Here is a 4953-nt window from a genome sequence, read left to right on the forward strand (position 1 = left end):
AATTTTTTAAATTTCTAAAATATATGTTCAAACTTAAATTATTATCATCTTTTTCTCACATTTACTTATCGGAAATATTTAAACAATTTAATATTTAACTTTTTTGTTGACTTTATTCTTCTTCTTCTTAATTTTAATGTAGAAGTTTGGAAAATTTTAAATTTTTGTTGAAATTTTCATTAAGTTTTGTTTTAATTTTCGAAAAAATGATTCTAATTTTTCTTTAGGCACAAAAACAGTGGTTGGGTGAGGAAGTTGCTAGTAAAACTTGCATAGCTTTTCTAACGAGCTAACACTTAAAGAACTACAACTAAATTCACTAGAAAAAAATTATTTCACTACATTTGTTTTTGTTTTTTTTTCTTTGTCTTTAGTTTCATATTTACCACGCCACGGCCAAACTTTAGATTTCGCTTTTCATTATTCATGTTCTGTATAAATGTATAACTATGTTTTTATGTACTTATGTGTGGTGGTGAGCGTTTGCCTGCGTGTGCGTCTCTGGTGTGCGTGCGCGCATGAGAGTGAGTGTTTGTTTTCCTCAGTGTTGGTTAGTCTACTTTTCAGCGTAACTTTCACTGATTTTGTGTTTTGCTGCAGGATTATGAGTGTTGGAGTGAGGAAGCTTTTTTCAACGGTAGGGATTTGGGTGTGGAGTTTTTTGTTGTTTATGTGTTAATTTTTTTCAATTTTAATTAAATTTAATAGTTTGTGTTTAGTTTGTATGAATATGAAAAGTTAATGATTTCGCTTTTTTTGTGGAAAAATGTTTTATTTGAATACTTATGCTTTCAAAGCTTTTTCTTAATATTTAATCTTGCAAAAGCTGGGGATATRCTACTGGAAATGTCGCCTTTACAGGTTGTTTTACTACGTTTGGTAAATATTTACTATTTTTTGGCGCTGAAAAAAATTATAACTGTATAAAAAAATACTATTTCAAACACTTATTGCCTTAAAAGTTGCCGTAAATGAAAATAAAATACCTATACACTTATATTAGTAAGCAGTTTCAATTGCATTTGTGTTAGTAGCTGTGAAAGCTCTCTTTTTGCAAGCCATTTTTGTTAGTACTTATGGAAGCTCCTTACTTGCAAGCTTAAGCCTGTGCGTGAAAGCAGTGTAAAAGCTTTGGTGAGCGTTTTGATAATTTCATTACTAAATCGCTTGTTGATGGTGGCATTAGTTTTGTGTGGGAGAGGGTTGTACTAAATAAATTGGTTGGTTGGGTTTACAGAGACTACTTAGTTTGCTATATTTCTTAAATAAATGAGCTGTTTTTAAGTTGTAAGTTGTGTAAATTTTTATGAAAGCTACTTCTAGCTATATGTACTAATATCTAAGACTTCTTGAGTATGTATATATAAATGTATTTTATTTTATAAAAAATTAGGTCACATTTTCGAAGCTTGAAAAAGTATTTGCATACTGAGGTATAAATATTTTTGATACTCCGGTTCATGTTCAYCCATAAAATTAGGATATAGTTTGGGATGATATTTCAAAGACATAAWAAACATCGGAGCTTAAAGCTCCCGTGTGTTTTAATGGAAAGAGATTTAATATTTCGAAAATGACATTTGGGGTACTCTTGACTAGCCTTTTTAGAATTTTCGAAAGAATTTGAAAAAATCCTGAGTCCAGTCTCGGTATGATTTAACAGAGAATGTTTTGGAATCTTTACTACTGATTCTCAAAATGCACTTTCATAAATTTTGGGGAAAATATGGGCTGTAATGAGACTTAGGTGGAGTTTTGAGTAAGTACCAGGTCATAAAGTAGCCTCATTTGATTTTTTCTCATTTTGGGCAACGTGTGAGAGAGTTTCAGCATCGCCTCTTGCCTTTTATTTACCTTTTTCGATTACTACGCGAAATGAGCTTTTACATGTTTCAATAGTTAGAGCTTCCGATCTACAGAAAGCAAAGAAGTGGAATATTCAATTGTTGAAAGGTTCGTTGTCTACAGAAGCTTCGAAAAGCTCATGTTAGAAACCCATTGAAAGTCCTTATCGAAAATGGAGTAGAATGTGTAAATTTTGTAAGCTTTGAATTGCCAAAACCTAACCAGTATTAAGATTAGTGTTGTTAATGTGGCATAAAAAGCCCAAAAGGTTCGATAAAAAAAGGGTAGATTTATTAATAGTATTGGTTCCTTTTCAATTATACATACGTAGCTATTTGGAAATTACTAGATTTTGAGAAGCTGATTTGAAAAGCTTTTAGCCTTATTTAAGAGTGATCAGGAAAGTTTTATTAGTCGAATAAAAGCTTCATATTTGCAAGCTTCATTAAAATTATTACAATTTAATAAGGAAAAATATCTGTTAATATGAAATAAAAGTAATAAATTTCATAAATTTTAGCAATACTTAACTATAAATATACAATTAAAGCTAACTACCAGACCAATAACAAAAAGCACATACAGTTATATAAAACGCAATACATACATATCTATATAAAATATTGATTACGGTATACATATAATTATAATTGTAAAAATGTCATTGAAAGCTTTTCATACTTTAAACGCTCGTTAAAAAATATACTTTAGAGCTTTTAAAGCGCAACTTGAAAACTGTGCATATATTAAGTTTTTAATAACAAAATTTTTTATTACTTGTGCTTTACAGTGAAAGCTTATAAAAAGTTGAATCTAATAGACTTTGTACGGTAAATGCTTTGATATTCGATTTATAAAAACTTATGCCTACAATATTGAAAGCTTTTYATACTACAAATGTGTTTTAAAAATCTGGATAACTTATTATAAAAAATAGCTTTGAGAGCTTTTAAAGCTCCATTAAGAAACTGCAAATAAATTTCGTTTCCAAGATTGAAATTTTTGTATTGTYCACAGTAAAAGCTTATAAAAAGACGATTCTTCAGTTTAGTAAAAGCTTCGRTACAACATGTATAATATTTATAAGAGCTGAGGCAAATATTTTTAAAAGGTGTTCATAGCGTTTAAGGCTTTATTTGAAAATTGTGATTAAATTGTTTTCAATAATAATATTTTTTATGGTCAAGTTGTACAGTGAAAGCTTTTTATATTACAAATGGGCTTTAAAAGAATCACGGTAAATATTGTAAAAATGGTTTTGAGAGCTTTTGAAGCTTCAATTAAAAACTGCAATCAAATTCCGTTTTTAAGATTAAAATTTTTATATTGTTCGAGCTGTACAGGGAAAGCTTATAAAAAGACGCAGTTTAAAAGAAGGTATTCTTGAAAGATTTTCGTACAATAATTGCTTGTTAGGTTGAAATATAGTAAAAAAGAGCCTTGAGAGTTTGTTGAGTTGAAATATAATAACAAATTAGCCTTAAAAGCCTTGAAAGCTCTAGTTGAATCCTGTAAAATAATTTGTTTCCGGAATACTTTTTTTCACTTTAGTTGTTAACTATGGCCAAATTTCAAAGACCTCGTTGAATGAAAGCTGTCGAAGAAAACTTTTTAAGCTATTTGCCATTTATTTCAATAAGCATTGAATTTAAATTGTATTTCTACACTTTATAAAGATTTTTCTCTTATAAACTCACGAATATTGAAATAAATTAGACAGGAAAGCTTTTAGATGGGCATGAAAGCATTATAAAGCTTGGGCTGATAACTATTGATTGAGAGAACAAGCTATTTATGCTTTTCTTTTTATTTCCGAAGTTGAAATTATATAGACTTGTAAGTACCAAAAGACTCAATCTTATCTTGCTTACAATGGTGATAAGTCATGAAATTTTTAAACATTTTTTTAATGATAAGTTGTATAAATAAACTTTTTTGGATTTCTCTAAACTTTCGGAATAACCGAATATATATTGAAGTGCTTAAAAAAACAATCAGTGGTAACGGAAGAATTGAGTCGGGTTTGAAGAAAGCTTGCAATTCAAAATATTTGAAAAAGCTTGTTGAGGTAAATTCTCAGGTTAATATTATGCAGCAGATTTATTGAATTCTTGAGCAATACATTTTCAGTAAAAGCTTTCCATTTGCCAATGGGCGATGGCTTATGAATAATAAAGGTATCAAGACTGAAATATTTTTTGGCGGTATGAAATAAATTTGAATTTAAATGGCTCCAAAATCAAAGAGAACTATTCTGGAAGTTCAATATAGTTTTCATTGGAAAGGCAAACTTCTTAACATCAAGATACTGGAAAAATTTGCCTAAGATTCTAAAAATATTTGTAGCTAAATTCTTCGCCTTTAAATTAATTACACATACTTAGAATATCCACTCTTGACCTTTAAATATCTAACAATTTGAGATAAGGAAAGACATAAGTGTATAACATTCAACAACAATTCTTAAACCGCAAAAGGTTCTCATAACAAATAGCATATATTGTACATACTTCACAGCCAAATTGCACACAAACCTTCATTTGTTGTTCCACAAATTCGTTAAATAAATTAATCTCTGCGTAAATAATTTGGCAAAACAAACTCTAAGTGCCAAATCTATACAAAAAAAAAAAAAAAAAAAAAATTGGCAGACAATTAATATTTCTACTTATATTTTGGTAATTTTTAAATTACTCTTTTGACTTTACAAAGCCCACGGCGACACACATAAATTTCCGAGTAATTTATTACATTTGGCGTCCTGCCATGAAGTGACAGCGGCAGCGCTAGTGTCTGCTAAGCCAAACAGCAGGCTGAGTAGGTTGTAACGGCTTACGCMAGCTGTGACGCCCCTAAATGTGTGACTCTAACATGCACAACGAAAAATACAATAATATTAGAAAATGTTTAACTGTTTAGCTGTTTGTTGGGTGGACAGTAAAAGATGGTGGCTCAAGGCGTTGCCCTGCTGCATCACTGGCTATTTGTTTGCTTTGCCCTTAAAGGTCAGTTTTGTGGTGTTCAAGTGAATTTTGTAAATATTCATAAATCTCCGCAGAGGCTAGAGACCGCAAATTTATCTAATGGCAAATATTTTGCGATTATTTG

Source organism: Bactrocera latifrons, unplaced genomic scaffold (assembly GCF_001853355.1).
Source record: "Bactrocera latifrons isolate USDA-ARS-PBARC rearing strain unplaced genomic scaffold, ASM185335v1 scaffold_393, whole genome shotgun sequence".
Lineage (NCBI taxonomy): Eukaryota > Metazoa > Arthropoda > Insecta > Diptera > Tephritidae > Bactrocera > Bactrocera latifrons.